Below are 27015 nucleotides of genomic sequence, written 5' to 3'. Positions count from 1 at the left end.
TACTGATATGTTACATACTGATATGTTACCCGCTGATATGTTACCCACTGATATATTACATACTGATATGTTACATACTGATATATTACCCCTGATATGTTACATACTGATATGTTACCCCCTGATATGTTACATACTGATATGTTACCCGCTGATATGTTACATACTGATATATTACATACTGATATGTTACCCACTGATATATTACCCCTGATATGTTACATACTGATATGTTACCCGTTGATATGTTACATACTGATATGTTACCCGTTGATATGTTACATACTGATATGTTACCCGTTGATATGATACATACTGATATGTTACCCGTTGATATGTTACATACTGATATGTTACACGTCGATATGTTACATACTGATATGTTACCCGCTGATATGTTACATACTGATATGTTACATACTGATATGTTACCCCTGATATGTTACATGCTGATATGTTACCCCCTGATATGTTACATACTGATATGTTACGTACTGATATGTTACATACTGATATGTTACATACTGATATGTTACATACTGATATGTTACATACTGATATGTTACATACTGATATGTTACCCCCTGATATGTTACCCCCTGATATGTTACATACTGATATGTTACCCCTGATATATTACATACTGATATGTTACCCCTGATATGTTACATACTGATATGTTACGTACTGATATGTTACATACTGATATGTTACATACTGATATGTTACATACTGATATGTTACCCCCTGATATGTTACATACTGATATGTTACCCCCAGATATGTTACATACTGATATGTTACCCCTGATATGTTACATACTGATATGTTACATACTGATATGTTACCCCGGATATGTTACATACTGATATGTTACCCCTGATATGTTACATACTGATATGTTACATACTGATATGTTACATGCTGATATGTTACCCCTGATATGTTACATACTGATATGTTACATACTGATATGTTACGTACTGATATGTTACATACTGATATGTTACCCCAGATATGTTACATACTGATATGTTACCCCTGATATGTTACATACTGATATGTTACATACTGATATGTTACATACTGATATGCTACATACTGATATGTCACCCCTGATATGTTACATACTGATATGTTACATACTGATATGTTACATACTGATATATTACATACTGATATGTTACCCCTGATATGTTACATACTGATATGTTACATACTGATATGTTACCACCTGATATGTTACGTACTGATATATTACATACTGATATGTTACCCCTGATATGTTACCCCCTGATATGTTACATACTGATATGTTACCCCTGATATATTACATACTGATATGTTACCCCTGATATGTTACACTGATATATTACATACTGATATATTACATACTGATATGTTACATACTGATATATTACCCCTGATATATTACATACTGATATGTTACCCCCTGATATGCTACATACTGATATATTACATACTGATATGTTACATACTGATATGTTACATACTGATATATTACATACTGATATGTTGCATACTGATATATTACATACTGATATATTACATACCGATATGTTACATACCGATATGTTACATACTGATATGTTACATACTGATATGTTACATACTGATATGTTACATACTGATATGTTACATACTGATATGTTACATACTGATATGTTACATACTGATGTGTTACCCCTGATATATTACATACTGATATGTTACATACTGATATGTTACATACTGATATGTTACATACTGATATATTACCCCCTGATATGTTACATACTGATATGTTACCCCCTGATATATTACATACTGATATATTACATACTGATATGTTACATACTGATATGTTACATACTGATATGTTACATACTGATATGTTACATACTGATGTTACATACTGATATATTACATACTGATATGTTACATACTGATATGTTACATACTGATATGTTACCCCCTGATATGTTACATACTGATATATTACCCACTGATATGTTACCCGCTGATATGTTACATACTGATATGTTACATACTGATATGTTACATACTGATATGTTACATACTGATATGTTACATACTGATATGTTACATACTGATATGTTACCCGCTGATATGTTACATACTGATATATTACATACTGATATGTTACCCTCTGATATGTTACATACTGATATGTTACATACTGATATGTTACCCGCTGATATGTTACATACTGATATGTTACATACTGATATGTTACCCCTGATATGTTACATACTGATATGTTACATACTGATATGTTACCCCTGATATGTTACATACTGATATGTTACCCGCTGATATGTTACATACTGATATATTACATACTGATATGTTACATACTGATATGTTACATACTGATATATTACATACTGATATGTTACATACTGATATGTTACATACTGATATGTTACCCCTGATATGTTACATACTGATATGTTACCCGCTGATATGTTACATACTGATATGTTACATACTGATATGTTACATACTGATATGTTACATACTGATATGTTACCCGCTGATATGTTACATACTGATATATTACATACTGATATATTACATACTGATATGTTACCCCTGATATATTACATACTGATATGTTACATACTGATATGTTACCCCCAGATATGTTACATACTGATATGTTACCCCTGATATGTTACATACTGATATGTTACATACTGATATGTTACCCCCTGATATGTTACATACTGATATGTTACATACTGATATGTTACATACTGATATGCTACCCCTGATATGTTACCCCTGATATGTTACATACTGATATGTTACATACTGATATGTTACATACTGATATGCTACCCCTGATATATTACATACTGATATGTTACCCCCTGATATGTTACATACTGATATGTTACCCCCAGATATGTTACATACTGATATGTTACCCCCTGATATGTTACATACTGATATGTTACATACTGATATGTTACCCCCAGATATGTTACATACTGATATGTTACCCCTGATATGTTGCATACTGATATGTTACCCCTGATATGTTACATACTGATATGTTACCCCTGATATGTTACATACTGATATGTTACATACTGATATGTTACATACTGATATGTTACATACTGATATATTACATACTGATATGTTACCCCTTGATATGTTACATACTGATATGTTACATACTGATATATTACATACTGATATGTTACCCCTTGATATGTTACATACTGATATGTTACATACTGATATGTTACCACCTGATATGTTACGTACTGATATATTACATACTGATATGTTACCCCTGATATGTTACCCCTGATATGTTACATACTGATATGTTACCCCTGATATATTACATACTGATATGTTACCCCTGATATGTTACACTGATATATTACATACTGATATATTACATACTGATATGTTACATACTGTTATATTACCCCTGATATATTACATACTGATATGTTACCCCTGATATGTTACACTGATATATTACATACTGATATATTACATACTGATATGTTACATACTGATATGTTACATACCGATATGTTACATACTGATATGTTACCCCTGATATATTACATACTGATATGTTACATACTGATATGTTACATACTGATATGTTACATACATGTTACATACTGATATATTACATACTGATATGTTACATACTGATATGTTACATACTGATATGTTACCCCTGATATGTTACCCCTGATATGTTACGTACTGATATATTACATACTGATATGTTACCCCCTGATATGTTACCCCTGATATGTTACATACTGATATGTTACATACTGATATGTTACATACTGATATGTTACATACTGATATGTTACATACTGATATGTTACATACTGATATGTTACATACTGATATGTTACATACCGCTGATATATGTTACATACTGATATATTACATACTGATATATTACATACTGATATGTTACATACTGATATGTTACCCGCTGATATGTTACCCACTGATATATTACATACTGATATGTTACATACTGATATGTTACCCCTGATATGTTACATGCTGATATGTTACATACTGATATGTTACCCCTGATATGTTACATACTGATATGTTACCCGCTGATATGTTACATACTGATATGTTACATACTGATATGTTACATACTGATATGTTACCCCCTGATATGTTACATACTGATATGTTACATACTGATATGTTACCCCCTGATATGTTACATACTGATATGTTACCCGCTGATATGTTACATACTGATATGTTACATACTGATATGTTACATACTGATATGTTACCCGCTGATATGTTACATACTGATATATTACATACTGATATATTACATACTGATATGTTACATACTGATATGTTACCCCCTGATATGTTACATACTGATATGTTACATACTGATATGTTACATACTGATATGTTACATACTGATATGTTACATACTGATATGTTACATACTGATATGTTACCCGCTGATATGTTACATACTGATATATTACATACTGATATATTACATACTGATATGTTACATACGGATATGTTACCCGCTGATATGTTACATACTGATATATTACATACTGATATGTTACATACTGATATGTTACATACTGATATGTTACCCGCTGATATGTTACATACAGATATGTTACATACTGATATGTTACCCGCTGATATGTTACCCTGATATGTTACATACTGATATGTTACATACTGATATGTTACATACTGATATGTTACATACTGATATGTTACATACTGATATGTTACATACTGATATGTTACATACTGATATGTTACCCGCTGATATGTTACATACTGATATATTACATACTGATATATTACATACTGATATGTTACATACTGATATGTTACCCCGCTGATATGTTACCCGCTGATATGTTACATACTGATATGTTACATACTGATATGTTACCCCCTGATATGTTACATACTGATATGTTACATACTGATATGTTACCCACTGATATGTTACATACTGATATGTTACACGCTGATATGTTACATACTGATATATTACATACTGATATGTTACATACTGATATGTTACATACTGATATATTACATACTGATATGTTACATACTGATATGTTACATACTGATATGTTACCCGCTGATATGTTACATACTGATATGTTACCCGCTGATATGTTACATACTGATATGTTACATACTGATATGTTACATACTGATATGTTACATACTGATATGTTACCCGCTGATATGTTACATACTGATATATTACATACTGATATATTACATACTGATATGTTACCCCTGATATATTACATACTGATATGTTACATACTGATATGTTACCCCCAGATATGTTACATACTGATATGTTACCCCTGATATGTTACATACTGATATGTTACATACTGATATGTTACCCCCTGATATGTTACATACTGATATGTTACATACTGATATGTTACATACTGATATGCTACCCCTGATATGTTACCCCTGATATGTTACATACTGATATGTTACATACTGATATGTTACATACTGATATGCTACCCCCTGATATATTACATACTGATATGTTACCCCCTGATATGTTACATACTGATATGTTACCCCCAGATATGTTACATACTGATATGTTACCCCTGATATGTTACATACTGATATGTTACATACTGATATGTTACCCCAGATATGTTACATACTGATATGTTACCCCAGATATGTTGCATACTGATATGTTACCCCTGATATGTTACATACTGATATGTTACCCCTGATATGTTACATACTGATATGTTACATACTGATATGTTACATACTGATATGTTACATACTGATATGTTACATACTGATATATTACATACTGATATGTTACCCCTTGATATGTTACATACTGATATGTTACATACTGATATATTGCATACTGATATGTTACCCCTTGATATGTTACATACTGATATGTTGTTACATACTGATATGTTACCACCTGATATGTTACGTACTGATATATTACATACTGATATGTTACCCCTGATATGTTACCCCTGATATGTTACATACTGATATGTTACCCCCTGATATATTACATACTGATATGTTACCCCTGATATGTTACACTGATATATTACATACTGATATATTACATACTGATATGTTACATACTGTTATATTACCCCTGATATATTACATACTGATATGTTACCCCTGATATGTTACACTGATATATTACATACTGATATATTACATACTGATATGTTACATACTGATATGTTACATACCGATATGTTACATACTGATATGTTACCCCTGATATATTACATACTGATATGTTACATACTGATATGTTACATACATGTTATATGTTACATACTGATATGTTACATACTGATATATTACATACTGATATGTTACCCCCTGATATGTTACCCCTGATATGTTACGTACTGATATGTTACATACTGATATGTTACCCCCTGATATGCTACATACTGATATGTTACATACTGATATGTCACATACTGATATGTTACATACATGTTACATTCTGATATGTTACATACTGATATATTACATACTGATATGTTACATACTGATATGTTACATACTGATATATTACATACTGATATATTACATACTGATATGTTACATACCGATATGTTACCCGCTGATATGTTACATACTGATATGTTACATACCGATATGTTACATACTGATATGTTACCCCCTGATATATTACATACTGATATATTACATACTGATATGTTACATACTGATATGTTACCCCCTGATATGTTACATACTGATATATTACATACTGATATGTTACATACTGATATGTTACATACTGATATATTACATACTGATATGTTACATACTGATATGTTACATACTGATATGTTACCCCTGATATGTTACATACTGATATGTTACCCGCTGATATGTTACATACTGATATGTTACATACTGATATGTTACATACTGATATGTTACATACTGATATGTTACCCGCTGATATGTTACATACTGATATATTACATACTGATATATTACATACTGATATGTTACATACTGATATGTTACCCGCTGATATGTTACCCACTGATATATTACATACTGATATGTTACATACTGATATGTTACCCCTGGTATGTTACATACTGATATGTTACCCGCTGATATGTTACATACTGATATATTACATACTGATATGTTACATACTGATATGTTACCCGCTGATATGTTACATACTGATATATTACATACTGATATGTTACATACTGATATGTTACCCCTGATATGTTACATGTTACATACTGATATGTTACCCTGATATATTACATACTGATATGTTACATACTGATATGTTACCCCCAGATATGTTACATACTGATATGTTACCCCTGATATGTTACATACTGATATGTTACATACTGATATGTTACCCCCTGATATGTTACATACTGATATATTACATACTGATATGTTACCCCTGATATGTTACATACTGATATGTTACCCCAGATATGTTACATACTGATATGTTACCCCTGATATGTTACATACTGATATGTTACATACTGATATGTTACCCCCAGATATGTTACATACTGATATGTTACCCCTGATATGTTACATACTGATATGTTACCCCTGATATGTTACCCCTGATATGTTACATACTGATATGTTACATACTGATATGTTACATACTGATATGTTACATACTGATATGTTACATACTGATATATTACATACTGATATGTTACCCCTGATATGTTACATACTGATATGTTACCCGCTGATATGTTACATACTGATATGTTACATACTGATATGTTACATACTGATATGTTACATACTGATATGTTACCCGCTGATATGTTACATACTGATATATTACATACTGATATATTACATACTGATATGTTACCCCTGATATATTACATACTGATATGTTACATACTGATATGTTACCCCCAGATATGTTACATACTGATATGTTACCCCCTGATATGTTACATACTGATATGTTACATACTGATATGTTACCCCTGATATGTTACATACTGATATGTTACATACTGATATGTTACATACTGATATGCTACCCCTGATATGTTACCCCTGATATGTTACATACAGATATGTTACATACTGATATGTTACATACTGATATGCTACCCCTGATATATTACATACTGATATGTTACCCCCTGATATGTTACATACTGATATGTTACCCCCAGATATGTTACATACTGATATGTTACCCCCTGATATGTTACATACTGATATGTTACATACTGATATGTTACCCCCAGATATGTTACATACTGATATGTTACCCCCTGATATGTTGCATACTGATATGTTACCCCCTGATATGTTACATACTGATATGTTACCCCTGATATGTTACATACTGATATGTTACATACTGATATGTTACATACTGATATGTTACATACTGATATGTTACATACTGATATGTTACATACTGATATATTACATACTGATATGTTACCCCTTGATATGTTACATACTGATATGTTACATACAGATATATTACATACTGATATGTTACCCCTTGATATGTTACATACTGATATGTTACATACTGATATGTTACCACCTGATATGTTACGTACTGATATATTACATACTGATATGTTACCCCCTGATATGTTACCCCCTGATATGTTACATACTGATATGTTACCCCTGATATATTACATACTGATATGTTACCCCTGATATGTTACACTGATATATTACATACTGATATGTTACATACTGTTATATTACCCCCTGATATATTACATACTGATATGTTACCCCCTGATATGTTACACTGATATATTACATACTGATATATTACATACTGATATGTTACATACTGATATGTTACATACCGATATGTTACATACTGATATGTTACCCCTGATATATTACATACTGATATGTTACATACTGATATGTTACATACTGATATGTTACATACATGTTACATACTGATATATTACATACTGATATGTTACATACTGATATGTTACATACTGATATGTTACCCCTGATATGTTACCCCCTGATATGTTACGTACTGATATATTACATACTGATATGTTACCCCTGATATGTTACCCCTGATATGTTACATACTGATATGTTACATACTGATATGTTACATACTGATATGTTACATACTGATATGTTACACACTGATATGTTACATACTGATATGTTACATACTGATATGTTACCCGCTGATATGTTACATACTGATATATTACATACCGATATATTACATACTGATATGTTACATACTGATATGTTACCCGCTGATATATTACCCACTGATATGTTACATACTGATATGTTACATACTGATATGTTACCCCCTGATATGTTACATACTGATATGTTACATACTGATATGTTACATACTGATATGTTACCCCCTGATATGTTACATACTGATATGTTACATACTGATATGTTACCCCCTGATATATTACATACTGATATATTACATACTGATATGTTACATACTGATATGTTACATACTGATATGTTACCCCCTGATATGTTACATACTGATATGTTACTCCCTGATATGTTACATACTGATATGTTACCCGCTGATATGTTACACACTGATATGTTACACACTGATATGTTACATACTGATATGTTACCCGCTGATATATTACATACTGATATATTACATACTGATATGTTACATACTGATATGTTACCCCCTGATATGTTACCCACTGATATATTACATACTGATATGTTACATACTGATATGTTACCCCTGATATGTTACATACTGATATGTTTACCCGCTGATATGTTACATACTGATATATTACATACTGATATGTTACATACTGATATGTTACCCGCTGATATGTTACATACTGATATATTACATACTGATATGTTACATACTGATATGTTACCCCCTGATATGTTACATACATGTTACATACTGATATGTTACCCCTGATATATTACATACTGATATGTTACATACTGATATGTTACCCCAGATATGTTACATACTGATATGTTACCCCTGATATGTTACATACTGATATGTTACATACTGATATGTTACCCCCTGATATGTTACATACTGATATATTACATACTGATATGTTACATACTGATATGTTACCCCCAGATATGTTACATACTGATATGTTACCCCTGATATGTTACATACTGATATGTTACATACTGATATGTTACCCCAGATATGTTACATACTGATATGTTACCCCCTGATATGTTACATACTGATATGTTGCCCCCTGATATGTTACATACTGATATGTTACCCCCTGATATGTTACATACTGATATGTTACATACTGATATGTTACATACTGATATGTTACATACTGATATGTTACACACTGATATGTTACATACTGATATATTACATACTGATATGTTACCCCTTGATATGTTACATACTGATATGTTACATACTGATATATTACATACTGATATGTTACCCCTTGATATGTTACATACTGATATGTTACATACTGATATGTTACCACCTGATATGTTACGTACTGATATGTTACATACTGATATGTTACCCCTGATATGTTACCCCCTGATATGTTACATACTGATATGTTACCCCTGATATATTACATACTGATATGTTACCCCTGATATGTTACACTGATATATTACATACTGATATATTACATACTGATATGTTATATACTGTTATATTACCACCTGATATATTACATACTGATATGTTACCCCCTGATATGTTACACTGATATATTACATACTGATATATTACATACTGATATGTTACATACTGATATGTTACATACCGATATGTTACATACTGATATGTTACCCCCTGATATATTACATACTGATATGTTACATACTGATATATGTTACATACTGATATGTTACATACATGTTACATACTGATATATTACATACTGATATGTTACATACTGATATGTTACATACTGATATGTTACCCCTGATATGTTACCCCCTGATATGTTACGTACTGATATATTACATACTGATATATTTGCCCCCTGATATGTTACCCCTGATATGTTACATACTGATATGTTACATACTGATATGTTACATACATGTTACATACTGATATGTTACATACTGATATGTTACATACTGATATGTTACATACTGATATGTTACATACTGATATGTTACATACTGATATGTTACCCGCTGATATGTTACATACTGATATATTACATACTGATATATTACATACTGATATGTTACATACGGATATGTTACCCGCTGATATGTTACATACTGATATATTACATACTGATATGCTACATACTGATATGTTACATACTGATATGTTACCCGCTGATATGTTACATACAGATATATTACATACTGATATGTTACCCGCTGATATGTTACCCGCTGATATGTTACATACTGATATGTTACATACTGATATGTTACATACTGATATGTTACATACTGATATGTTACATACTGATATGTTTACATACTGATATGTTACATACTGATATGTTACCCGCTGATATGTTACATACTGATATATTACATACTGATATATTACATACTGATATGTTACATACTGATATGTTACCCGCTGATATATTTACCCATGATATATTACATACTGATATGTTACATACTGATATGGTACCCCCTGATATGTTACATACTGATATGTTACATACTGATATATGTTACCCCCTGATATGTTACATACTGATATGTTACCCGCTGATATGTTACATACTGATATATTACATACTGATATATGTTACATACTGATATGTTACATACTGATATATTACATACTGATATGTTACATACTGATATGTTACATACTGATATGTTACCCCTGATATGTTACACACTGATATGTTACCCGCTGATATGTTACATACTGATATGTTTACATACTGATATGTTACATACTGATATGTTACATACTGATATATTACCCGCTGATATGTTACATACTGATATATTACATACTGATATATTACATACTGATATTTACCCCCCTGATATATTACATACTGATATGTTTACATACTGATATGTTACCCCCAGATATGTTACATACTGATATGTTACCCCTGATATGTTACATACTGATATGTTTACATACTGATATGTTACCCCTGATATGTTACATACTGATATGTTTACATACTGATATGTTACATACTGATATGCTACCCCTGATATGTTACCCCCTGATATGTTTACATACTGATATGTTACATACTGATATGTTACATACTGATATGCTACCCCCTGATATATTACATACTGATATGTTACCCCTGATATGTTACATACTGATATATGTTACCCCAGATATGTTTACATACTGATATGTTACCCCTGATATGTTACATACTGATATGTTACATACTGATATGTTACCCCCAGATATGTTACATACTGATATGTTACCCCCAGATATGTTGCATACTGATATGTTTACCCCCTGATATGTTACATACTGATATGTTACCCCCTGATATGTTACATACTGATATGTTACATACTGATATGTTACATACTGATATGTTGCATACTGATATGTTACATACTGATATATTACATACTGATATGTTACCCCTTGATATGTTACATACTGATATGTTACATACTGATATATTGCATACTGATATGTTACCCCTTGATATGTTACATACTGATATGTTACATACTGATATGTTACCACCTGATATGTTACGTACTGATATATTACATACTGATATGTTACCCCCTGATATATTTACCCCCTGATATATTTACATACTGATATGTTACCCCCTGATATATTACATACTGATATGTTACCCCTGATATGTTACACTGATATATTACATACTGATATATTACATACTGATATGTTACATACTGTTATATTACCCCTGATATATTACATACTGATATGTTTGCCCCCTGATATGTTACACTGATATATTACATACTGATATATTACATACTGATATGTTACATACTGATATGTTACATACCGATATGTTACATACTGATATGTTACCCCCTGATATATTACATACTGATATGTTACATACTGATATGTTACATACATGTTACATACATGTTACATACTGATATGTTACATACTGATATGTTACATACTGATATGTTACCCCTGATATGTTACCCCTGATATGTTACGTACTGATATATTACATACTGATATGTTACATACTGATATGTTACCCCCTGATATGTTACATACTGATATGTTACATACTGATATGTTACATACTGATATGTTACATACTGATATGTTACATACCGATATGTTACATACTGATATGTTACATACTGATATGTTACATATTGATATGTTACCCCCTGATATGTTACATACTGATATATTACATACTGATATGTTACATACTGATATGTTACATACTGATATGTTACCCCCTGATATGTTACCCACTGATATATTACATACTGATATGTTACATACTGATATGTTTACCCCCTGATATGTTACATGCTGATATGTTACATACTGATATGTTACCCCTGATATGTTACATACTGATATGTTTACCCGCTGATATGTTACATACTGATATATTACATACTGATATGTTACATACTGATATGTTACATACTGATATATTACATACTGATATGTTACATACTGATATGTTACATACTGATATGTTACCCCTGATATGTTACATACTGATATATTACCCGCTGATATATTTACATACTGATATGTTACATACTGATATGTTACATACTGATATGTTACATACTGATATGTTACCCGCTGATATGTTACATACTGATATATTACATACTGATATATTACATACTGATATGTTACATACTGATATGTTACCCGCTGATATGTTACCCACTGATATATTACATACTGATATGTTACATACTGATATGTTACCCCTGATATGTTACATACTGATATGTTACCCGCTGATATGTTACATACTGATATATTACATACTGATATGTTACATACTGATATGTTACCCGCTGATATGTTACATACTGATATATTACATACTGATATGTTACATACTGATATGTTACCCCTGATATGTTACATACATGTTACATACTGATATGTTACCCCCTGATATATTACATACTGATATGTTACATACTGATATGTTACCCCAGATATGTTACATACTGATATGTTACCCCCTGATATGTTACATACTGATATGTTACATACTGATATGTTACCCCCTGATATGTTACATATGATATATTACATACTGATATGTTACCCCCTGATATGTTACATACTGATATATTACCCCCTGATATGTTACATACTGATATGTTACCCCCTGATATGTTACATACTGATATGTTACATACTGATATGTTACCCCAGATATGTTACATACTGATATGTTACCCCTGATATGTTACATACTGATATGTTACCCCCTGATATGTTACCCCTGATATGTTACATACTGATATGTTACATACTGATATGTTACATATGATTGTTGCATACTGATATGTTACATACTGATATATTACATACTGATATGTTACCCCTGATATGTTACATACTGATATGTTACCCGCTGATATGTTACATACTGATATGTTACATACTGATATGTTACATACTGATATGTTACATACTGATATGTTACCCGCTGATATGTTACATACTGATATATTACATACTGATATATTACATACTGATATGTTACCCCCTGATATATTACATACTGATATGTTACCCCCTGATATGTTACCCGCTGATATGTTACATACTGATATGTTACATACTGATATGTTACATACTGATATGTTACATACTGATATGTCACATACTGATATGTTACATACATGTTACATACTGATATGTTACATACTGATATGCTACCCCCTGATATGTTACCCCTGATATGTTACATACAGATATGTTACATACTGATATGTTACATACTGATATGCTACCCCTGATATATTACATACTGATATGTTACCCCCTGATATGTTACATACTGATATGTTGCCCCCAGATATGTTACATACTGATATGTTTACCCCCTGATATGTTACATACTGATATGTTACATACTGATATGTTACCCCCAGATATGTTACATACTGATATGTTACCCCCCTGATATGTTGCATACTGATATGTTGCCCCTGATATGTTACATACTGATATGTTACATGCTGATATGTTTACATACTGATATGTTACATACTGATATATTACATACTGATATGTTGCATACTGATATGTTACATACTGATATGTTACATACTGATATATTACATACTGATATGTTACCCTTGATATGTTGCATACTGATATGTTACATACAGATATGTTACATACTGATATGTTACCCCTTGATATGTTACATACTGATATGTTACATACTGATATGTTACCACCTGATATGTTACGTACTGATATATTACATACTGATATGTTACCCCTGATATGTTACCCCTGATATGTTTACATACTGATATGTTACCCCTGATATATTACATACTGATATGTTACCCCTGATATGTTACACTGATATATTACATACTGATATGTTACATACTGTTATATTACCCCTGATATATTACATACTGATATGTTTACCCCCTGATATGTTACACTGATATATTACATACTGATATATTACATACTGATATGTTACATACTGATATGTTACATACCGATATGTTACATACTGATATGTTACCCCTGATATATTACATACTGATATGTTACATACTGATATGTTACATACTGATATGTTACATACATGTTACATGCTGATATATTACATACTGATATGTTACATACTGATATGTTACATACTGATATGTTACCCCCTGATATGTTACCCCTGATATGTTACGTACTGATATATTACATACTGATATGTTACCCCTGATATGTTTACCCCTGATATGTTACATACTGATATGTTACCCTGATATGTTACATACTGATATGTTTACATACTGATATGTTACACTGATATGTTACATACTGATATGTTACATACTGATATGTTACCCGCTGATATGTTACATGCTGATATGTTACATACTGATATATTACATACTGATATGTTACATGCTGATATGTTACCCGCTGATATGTTACCCACTGATATATTACATACTGATATGTTACATGCTGATATGTTGCCCCTGATATGTTACATACTGATATGTTACATACTGATATGTTACCCCTGATATGTTACATACTGATATGTTACCCCTGATATGTTACATACTGATATATTACATACTGATATGTTACATACTGATATGTTACATACTGATATATTACATACTGATATGTTACATACTGATATGTTACATACTGATATGTTACCCCTGATATGTTACATACTGATATGTTACCCGCTGATATGTTACATACTGATATGTTGCATACTGATATGTTACATACTGATATGTTACCCGCTGATATGTTACATACTGATATATTACATACTGATATATTACATACTGATATGTTACATACTGATATGTTACCTTGATATGTTACCCACTGATATATTACATACTGATATGTTACATACTGATATGTTACCCCTGATATGTTACATACTGATATGTTACCCCCTGATATGTTACATACTGATATATTACATACTGATATGTTACATACTGATATGTTACCCGCTGATATGTTACATACTGATATATTACATACTGATATGTTACATACTGATATGTTACCCCCTGATATGTTACATACATGTTACATACTGATATGTTACCCCCTGATATATTACATACTGATATGTTTACATACTGATATGTTACCCCCTATGTTGCATACTGATATTTTACCCCTGATATGTTACATACTGATATGTTACATACTGATATGTTACCCCCTGATATGTTACATACTGATATATTACATACTGATATGTTACCCCCTGATATATTTACATACTGATATGTTACCCCAGATATGTTACATACTGATATGTTACCCCCTGATATGTTACATACTGATATGTTACATACTGATATGTTACCCCCAGATATGTTACATACTGATATGTTACCCCCTGATATGTTACATACTGATATGTTGCCCCTGATATGTTACATACTGATATATTTACCCCTGATATGTTACATACTGATATGTTACATACTGATATGTTACATACTGATATGTTACATACTGATATGTTACACACTGATATGTTACATACTGATATATTACATACTGATATGTTACCCCTTGATATGTTACATACTGATATGTTACATACTGATATATTACATACTGATATATTTACCCCTTGATATGTTACATACTGATATGTTACATACTGATATGTTACCACCTGATATGTTACGTACTGATATATTACATACTGATATTTACCCCCTGATATGTTACCCCTGATATGTTTACATACTGATATGTTACCCTGATATATTACATACTGATATGTTACCCCCTGATATGTTACACTGATATATTACATACTGATATATTACATACTGATATGTTTTATATACTGTTATATTACCACCTGATATATTACATACTGATATGTTACCCCCTGATATGTTACATGATATATTACATACTGATATATTACATACTGATATGTTACATACTGATATGTTACATACCGATATGTTACATACTGATATGTTACCCCCTGATATATTACATACTGATATGTTACATACTGATATGTTACATACTGATATGTTACATACATGTTACATACTGATATATTACATACTGATATGTTTACATACTGATATATTACATACTGATATGTTACCCCCTGATATGTTACCCCCTGATATGTTACATACTGATATATTACATACTGATATGTTACCCCTGATATGTTACCCCCTGATATGTTACATACTGATATGTTACATACTGATATGTTACATACATGTTACATACTGATATGTTACATACTGATATGTTACCGCCTGATATGTTACGTACTGATATATTACATACTGATATGTTACCCCTGATATATTACATACTGATATGTTACCCCCTGATATGTTACATACATGTTACATACTGATATATTACATACTGATATGTTACCCCTGATATGTTACATACATGTTACATACTGATATGTTACATACTGATATGTTACATACTGATATATTACCCCTGATATATTACATACTGATATGTTACATACTGATATGTTACATACTGATATATTACATACTGATACATACTGATATGTTACCCCCTGATATATTACATACTGATATGTTACATACTGATATGTTACATACTGATATGTTACATACTGATATGTTACATACTGATATATTACCCCCTGATATATTACATACTGATATGTTACATACTGATATATTACATACTGATATGTTTACATACTGATATATTACATACTGATATGTTACATACTGATATGTTACATACATGTTACATACTGATATGTTACATACTGATATATTACATACTGATATATTACACACTGATATGTTACATACTGATATGTTACATACTGATATATTACATACTGATATGTTACCCCCTGATATATTACATACTGATATGTTACATACATGTTACATACTGATATATTACATACTGATATGTTACATACTGATATATTACATACTGATATGTTACATACTGATATATTACATACTGATATATTACATACTGATATATTACATACTGATATGTTACATACTGATATGTTACATACTGATATGTTACCCCCTGATATGTTACCCGCTGATATGTTACATACTGATATGTTACATACTGATATGTTACATACTGATATGTTACATACTGATATGTCACATACTGATATGTTACATACATGTTACATTCTGATATGTTACATACTGATATGTTACATACTGATATGTTACATACTGATATGTTACATACTGATATGTTACATACCGATATGTTACATACTGATATGTTACATACCGATATGTTACATACTGATATGTTACATACTGATATGTTACCCCCTGATATATTACATACTGATATATTACATACTGATATGTTACATACTGATATGTTACCCCCTGATATATTACATACTGATATGTTACATACTGATATGTTACATACTGATATGTTACATACTGATATGTTTAGAGTCAGTTTACTGATATGTTCAGTTCAGAATGACAGAACTCACTGGTCTTTCAGGGAGGAAGAAGGGAAGGAGGACGACAGCTGGGATCCATCTGCAGAGAAAGAAAACATTCAGCGAGAGACAGACAAAACATGTTCATTCAGTGTGAGTGTGTGTACATGTGTGTGTGTGTGTGTGTGTGTGTGTGTGTGTGTGTGTGTGTGTACCAGTGCTGTGCAGCTCCACTGCTACCCCTCTGAGGAAGGTGTGTGTGTGTGTGTGTGTGTACCAGTGCTGTGCAGCTCCACTGCTACCCCTCTGAGGAAGGTGTGTGTGTGTGTGTGTGTGTGTGTGTGTGTGTGTGTACCAGTGCTGTGCAGCTCCACTGCTACCCCTCTGAGGAAGGTGTGTGTGTGTGTGTGTGTGTGTGTGTGTGTGTGTGTGTGTGTGTACCAGTGCTGTGCAGCTCCACTGCTACCCCTCTGAGGAAGGTGTGTGTGTGTGTGTGTGTGTACCAGTGCTGTGCAGCTCCACTGCTACCCCTCTGAGGAAGGTGTGTGTGTGTGTGTGTGTGTGTGTGTACCAGTGCTGTGCAGCTCCACTGCTACCCCTCTGAGGAAGGTGTGTGTGTGTGTGTGTGTGTGTGTGTGTACCAGTGCTGTGCAGCTCCACTGCTACCCTTCTGAGGAAGGTGTGTGTGTGTGTGTGTGTGTGTGTGTGTGTGTGTGTGTGTGTGTGTGTGTGTGTACCAGTGCTGTGCAGCTCCACTGCTACCCCTCTGAGGAAGGTGTGTGTGTGTGTGTGTGTGTGTGTGTGTGTGTGTGTGTGTGTGTGTGTGTGTACCAGTGTTGTGCAGCTCCACTGCTACCCCTCTGAGGAAGGTGTGTGTGTGTGTGTGTGTGTGTGTGTGTGTGTGTGTGTGTGTGTGTACCAGTGTTGTGCAGCTCCACTGCTACCCCTCTGAGGAAGGTGTGTGTGTGTGTATACCAGTGCTGTGCAGCTCCACTGCTACCCCTCTGAGGAAGGTGTGTGTGTGTGTGTGTGTGTACCAGTGTTGTGCAGCTCCACTGCTACCCCTCTGAGGAAGGTGTGTGTGTGTGTGTGTGTGTGTGTACCAGTGCTGTGCAGCTCCACTGCTACCCCTCTGAGGAAGGTGTGTGTGTGTGTGTGTGTGTGTGTGTGTGTGTGTACCAGTGCTGTGCAGCTCCACTGCTACCCCTCTGAGGAAGGTGTGTGTGTGTGTGTGTGTGTGTGTGTGTGTGTGTGTGTGTACCAGTGCTGTGCAGCTCCACTGCTACCCCTCTGAGGAAGGTGTGTGTGTGTGTGTGTGTGTGTACCAGTGCTGTGCAGCTCCACTGCTACCCTTCTGAGGAAGGTGTGTGTGTGTGTGTGTGTGTGTGTGTGTGTGTGTGTGTGTGTGTGTGTGTGTGTGTGTGTGTGTACCAGTGCTGTGCAGCTCCACTGCTACCCCTCTGAGGAAGGTGTGTGTGTGTGTGTGTGTGTGTGTACCAGTGTTGTGCAGCTCCACTGCTACCCCTCTGAGGAAGGTGTGTGTGTGTGTGTGTGTGTGTGTGTGTGTGTGTGTGTGTGTGTGTGTGTGTGTGTGTGTGTGTACCAGTGTTGTGCAGCTCCACTGCTACCCCTCTGAGGAAGGTGTGTGTGTGTGTGTGTGTGTGTGTGTGTGTGTGTGTGTGTGTGTGTGTGTGTGTGTGTGTGTGTGTACCAGTGCTGTGCAGCTCCTTGTGCTACCCCTCTGAGGAAGGTGTGTGTGTGTGTGTGTGTGTACCAGTGTTGTGCAGCTCCACTGCTACCCCTCTGAGGAAGGTGTGTGTGTGTGTGTGTACCAGTGCTGTGCAGCTCCACTGCTACCCCTCTGAGGAAGGACTCCAGTCTTCCAGGAGACGAAGACAGGAACCCAACAAGCCACCTCAAGGCCCACACATGACCCTGCACACACAGAGACACGTTGGTCTTACTATTCTTGTGGGGACCAAACAAATTGATTCCCATTTAAAATCCTATTCTTCCTACCCCTTTCCCCTTCCTAACCTTTACCCTATGGGGGGACCGACGAATTGTCCCCACTTGTCCAAATGGTCCTTGTGAGGACTTCTGGTCCCTACAACAACAGTAAAGCCCAACACACACACAAATCAATCTAAACATTATCCTGCACACAAATAAATAAACTAGTCAATCTAGTATATAGTATTACCGGAACTACACACAAATAAATAAACAAGTTAATCTAGAATATAGTATTACCGGAACTACACACAACTAAATAAACTAGTCAATCTAGTATATAGTATTACCGGAACTAAACACAAATAAATAAAGTAGTCAATCTAGTATATAGTATTACCGGAACTACACAGGAATAAATAAACAAGTTAATCTAGTATATAGTATTACCGGAACTACACAGGAATAAATAAACAAGTTAATCTAGTATATAGTATTACCGGACATACACAGGAATAAATAAACAAGTTAATCTACTATATAGTATTACCGGAACTACACAGGAATAAATAAACAAGTTAATCTAGTATATAGTATTACCGGACATACACAGGAATAAATAAACAAGTTAATCTAGTATATAGTATTACCGGAACTACACAGGAATAAATAAACAAGTTAATCTAGTATATAATATTACGGGAACTACACACAAATAAATACCTTGTACCTTGTATAGTTGAGGACAGGTAGAGCGGAGGTCAGAGGAGAGAGTGGAGGACAGAGGAGAGAGTGGAGGACAGAGGAGAGAGTGGAGGACAGAGGAGAGAGTGGAGGACAGAGGAGAGAGTGGAGGACAGAGGAGAGAGAGGGGGGGAAAGAGGAGAGAGAGGAGGACAGAGGAGAGAGAGGGGGAAAGAGGAGAGAGAGGGGGAAAGAGAGAGAGAGACAGAGGAGAGAGCGGAGGACAGAGGAGAGAGAGGAGGACAGAGGAGAGAGCGGAGGAAGAGGAGAGAGCGGAGGAAAGAGGAGAGAGAGGGAGGACAGAGGAGAGAGCGGAGGACAGAGGAGAGAGAGGAGGACAGAGGAGAGAGCGGAGGACAGAGGAGAGAGCGGAGGAAAGAGGAGAGAGAGGAGGACAGAGGAGAGAGCGGAGGACAGAGGAGAGAGCGGAGGAGAGAGAGGGAGGACAGAGGAGAGAGGGGGACAGAGGAGAGATGATGAGGACAGAGGAGAGAGAGGAGGACAGAGGAGAGAGAGGAGGACAGAGGAGAGAGAGGAGGACAGAGGAGAGAGCGGAGGACAGAGGAGAGAGCGTAGGACAGAGGAGAGAGCGGAGGACAGAGGAGAGAGAGGAGGACAGAGGAGAGAGCGTAGGACAGAGGAGAGAGCGGAGGACAGAGGAGAGAGAGGAGGACAGAGGAGAGAGCGGAGGACAGAGGAGAGAGCGGAGGACAGAGGAGAGAGGGAGGACAGAGGAGAGAGCGGAGGACAGAGGAGAGAGCGGAGGACAGAGGAGAGAGAGGAGGACAGAGGAGAGAGAGGAGGACAGAGGAGAGGTGTACCTTGTAATAGTTGAGGACGGGTAGAGCGGGGTCAAGGTTCGTGGAGGATCCGTAGCGCCAGACCCTGAGTTACCAACAGCAACAGGGCCTGGTCTGGATACACCTATATAAACACACACAAGTTACCAACAGCAATCAATTAAATAAATACACATGAATTATACTCAGGGATGCAAACTGGTGACACCTTTTAGTTGTTGCACTGAAACATGCAATAAATCCCTGCTAGGGGGAAATGCAGGTTTGACCTATGACCTACACGTTGAGTCTCTGTGTGTTAAATAAAGTGGATCAGGTGAAACTAACTCACAGCTAAAAAAAATGTACAGAAAGCATTCTAATATCTAGACTTTACTTCAAATGAGAGCGCTTGTCACCATGACAGCCTTTATAATAGAACGCTTGTTACCATGACAGCCTTTATAATAGAACGCTTGTTACCATGACAGCCTTTATAATAGAACGCTTGTTACCATGACAGCCTTTATAATAGAACGCTTGTTACCATGACAGCCTTTATAATAGAACGCTTGTCACCATGACAGCCTTTATAATAGAACGCTTGTTACCATGACAGCCTTTATAATAGAACGCTTGTCACCATGACAGCCTTTATAATAGAATGGTTACCATGACAGCCTTTATAATAGAACCCACCATGACAGCCTTTATAATAGAACGCTTGTCACCATGACAGCCTTTATAATAGAACATCTTACCATGACAGCCTTTATAATAGAACGCTTCTACCATGACAGCCTTTATAATAGAACGTTGTTACCATGACAGCCTTTATAATAGAACAGTGTCTCACCATGACAGCATTTATAATAGACAGTGTCTCACCATGAAAGCCTTTATAATAGAACGTTGTTACCATGACAGCCTTTATAATAGAAATCGCTTGTTACCATGACAGCCTTTATAATCTAAATCCTGGTCTTAGTATTTTGTGCATCTTTATTATTTTGGTCAGGCCAGGGTGACATGGGTTATTTTATGTGGTGTGTTTTGTCTCGGGATTGTGGTATAGTAGAGTTGTCTAAAAGTCTATGGTTGCCCCCATGGTTCTCAATCACATCTAAATCCACAGTGTCTCCCCCCCATCTAAACATCTAAATCCAGTGTCTCCCCCCCATCTAAACATCTAAATCCAGTGTCTCCTCCCCCATCTAAACATCTAAATCCACAGTGTCTCCCCCCCCATCTAAACATCTAAATTCACAGTGTCCCCCCCCATCTAAACATCTAAATCCACAGTGTCTCTCCCCCATCTAAACATCTAAATCCACAGTGTCTCTCCCCCATCTAAACATCTAAATCCAGTGTCTCCCCCATCTAAACATCTAAATCCAGTGTCTCCTCCCCCATCTAAACATCTAAATCCACAGTGTCTCCCACCCCCATCTGAACATCTAAATTCACAGTGTCTCCCCCCATCTAAACATCTAAATCCACAGTGTCTCTCCCCCATCTAAACATCTAAATCCACAGTGTCTCCCCCCCATCTAAACATCTAAATCCAGTGTCTCCCCCCATCTAAACATCTAAATCCACAGTGTCTCCCCCCATTTAAACATCTAAATCCACAGTGTCTCCCCCATCTAAACATCTAAATCCACAGTGTCTCTCCCCCATCTAAACATCTGTGTGTGTGTAAATGTGTGCAGTGTGTGTGTGTGTGTATAATGTGTGTGTGTGTGTGTGTGTGAGTGTGTGTCTGTGTGTGTGCAATGTGTGTGTGTGTGTGTGTGTGTGTGTGTGTGTGTGTGTGTGTGTGTGTGTGGTGTGCACACCATCAGGAAGGTCCGTGGGATCTGGATGAGGTGTCCCAGAGATCCCTGGTTCAGCAGGATCTCCATGGTAACGTTTCTCGCCTCCTACAAAACACACAATGCTGAAACAACAACAACAACAACAACAGCCCAGAGAAAGACAAGCGTGTGTGTGTGTGTGTGTGTGTGTGTGTGTGTGTGTGTGTGTACCGTCAGAAAGGCAGTGTCAGGAGGACCAGCAGGAGAATTGAGCACGTGGAGAAAGTATGCCCAACTCTGAGACTGAAACACAGATACACACATTATGTCCACACAGGTTGAATGACTGCCCATTTCTGAGTTTCAGCGGTCTGAGATTCAGCGGTCTGAGTTTCAGCGCTCTGAAGTCTCAGAGTTCTAGACTCAAGGTTGTGAGACTCACGTCCTTGTAGACAGCCATGTTGCTCTTCAGAACCCTCAGGCCAAACTTCACCACCTCGACCTGCCTGGGAACCACAGCACCTAGAAGAAGAAGAGAGAGAGAGGAGAGAGAGGAGAGATGGAGGAGGACAGGACAGGACAAGAGAGAGGAGAGAGGGAGGAGGACAAGACAAGAGAGAGGAGGGAGGGAGGAGGACAGGAACAGAGAGAGGAGAGATGGAGGAGGACAGGAACAGAGAGAGGATAGAGGGAGGAGGACAAGACCAGAGAGAGGAGAGAGGGAGAGACAAGACAAGAGAGAGGAGGGAGGGAGGAGGACAGGAACAGAGAGAGGAGAGATGGAGGAGGACAGGAACAGAGAAAAGAGAGAGGGAGGAGGACAAGACAAGAGAGGAGGAGAGGGAGGAGGACAAGAGAGAGGGAGGACAGGACAAGAGAGAGGAGAGAGGGAGGAGGACAGGAACAGAAAGAGGGAGGAGGACAGGACAAGAGAGAGGACAGAGATGGAGGAAGACAGGACAAGTGTGTGTATATCAGACAGGAGATAGCTAGATGTGTGTGTGTATATCAGACAGGAGATAGCTAGATGTGTGTATATATATCTAACCTTTGACCTCCTCCCAGGGAGTGTCGGGGAGAGGGGCTGCGTTGCAATGGCAGCGGTGGCGCTGGGCGCGGTTGCCGTGGTGATGATGCGTAGGTAGAGGGTGAAGAGGCGTGGCGTTAGGCGGCAGACGGGGCAGCAGACCCCAGGGGGCGGATAGAAGAAGGAGGAGAGGGCGGAGCTAAAGTCCCCGGCCTTCATCAGGAAGAGAGGGATCAGATCCCGCACCGCCTGGAGACTAGAGTAGACACACACACACACACACACACGTTAGGCACACGGACAAACTTTAAACACACACACAGACAAGCATTACACAAGTAAATATATACTAACACACAAACAGGTAGATACAGAGTAACAGGTAGATACAGAGTAACAGGTAGATACAGAGTAACAGGTAGATACAGAGTAACAGATAGATATAGGGGTAGATAACAGAGTAACAGGTAGATACAGAGTAACAGAATAACAGAGTAACAGGTAGATATAGGTAACAGGTAGATACAGGTAGATACAGAGTAACAGTGTAACAGAGTAACAGGTAGATACAGAGTAACAGGTAGATACAGAGTAACAGGTAGATACAGAGTAACAGAGTAACAGGTAGATACAGAGTAACAGAGTAACAGGTAGATACAGAGTAACAGGTAGATACAGAGTAACAGTGTAACAGAGTAACAGGTAGATACAGAGTAACAGGTAGATACAGAGTAACAGGTAGATACAGAGTAACAGGTAGATACAGAGTAACAGGTAGATACAGAGTAACAGGTAGATACAGAGTAACAGAGTAACAGGTAGATACAGAGTAACAGGTAGATAGAGAGTAACAGGTAGATACAGAGTAACAGGTAGATACAGAGTAACAGAGTAACAGAGTAACAGGTAGATACAGAGTAACAGAATAACAGAGTAACAGAGTAACAGGTAGATACTCTCTATCTACCTGTTACTCTGTATCTACCTGTTACTCTGTTACTCTGTATCTACCTGTTACTCTGTATCTACCTGTTACTCTGTATCTACCTGTTACTCTGTTACACTGTTACTCTGTATCTACCTGTTACTCTGTTACACTGTTAGAGAGTAACAGGTAGATACAGAGTAACAGGTAGATACTCTGTTACCTGTATAACAGGTTACTCAGTTATCTACCTGTTACCTGTATCTACCTGTTACTCTGTATCTACCTGTTACTCTGTATCTACCTGTTACTCTGTTACACTGTTACTCTGTATCTACCTGTTACTCTCTATCTACCTGTTACTCTGTTACTCTGTTACTCTGTATCTACCTGTTACTCTCTACTAACACACAAACAGGTAGATATAGAGTAACAGGTAGATACAGAGTAACAGGTAGATACAGAGTAACAGGTAGATACAGAGTAACAGAGTAACAGGTAGAGCAGTGACTCACAGTTCTGTGTT

The 27015-nt window shown here is 35.6% G+C and overlaps 2 long non-coding RNA genes across 2 annotated transcripts in view; both read right to left on the bottom strand.

Moving 5' to 3' along the window:
• Positions 1-19245: 19245 nt before the first annotated feature.
• LOC121844022 lies at positions 19246-22814 on the bottom strand. Its single transcript, XR_006081825.1, has 3 exons — positions 22784-22814; positions 21098-21200; positions 19246-19365 (listed from the first exon to the last, which is right to left on the bottom strand). It is a non-coding gene; the product is annotated as an uncharacterized LOC121844022 (long non-coding RNA).
• Positions 22815-25615: 2801 nt separating this feature from the next.
• Positions 25616-27015, bottom strand: part of LOC121844021 — a 4155-nt gene continuing 2755 nt past the window's right edge. Inside the window, exons 2-3 of the long non-coding RNA XR_006081824.1 lie at positions 27005-27015; positions 25616-25820 (exon numbers count right to left, since the gene is read on the bottom strand). The exon at positions 27005-27015 is cut by the window's right edge and continues 43 nt beyond it. This is a non-coding gene — a long non-coding RNA (uncharacterized LOC121844021). The remainder of the gene's footprint in view (positions 25821-27004) is intronic.

The sequence above is a fragment of the Oncorhynchus tshawytscha genome, unplaced genomic scaffold (genome assembly GCF_018296145.1).
Source record: "Oncorhynchus tshawytscha isolate Ot180627B unplaced genomic scaffold, Otsh_v2.0 Un_contig_16624_pilon_pilon, whole genome shotgun sequence".
Taxonomy (NCBI): Eukaryota; Metazoa; Chordata; class Actinopteri; order Salmoniformes; family Salmonidae; genus Oncorhynchus; species Oncorhynchus tshawytscha.
The sequence above is the reverse complement of the archived record's forward strand: the minus strand, read 5'-3'. Positions and strand labels throughout refer to the sequence as shown.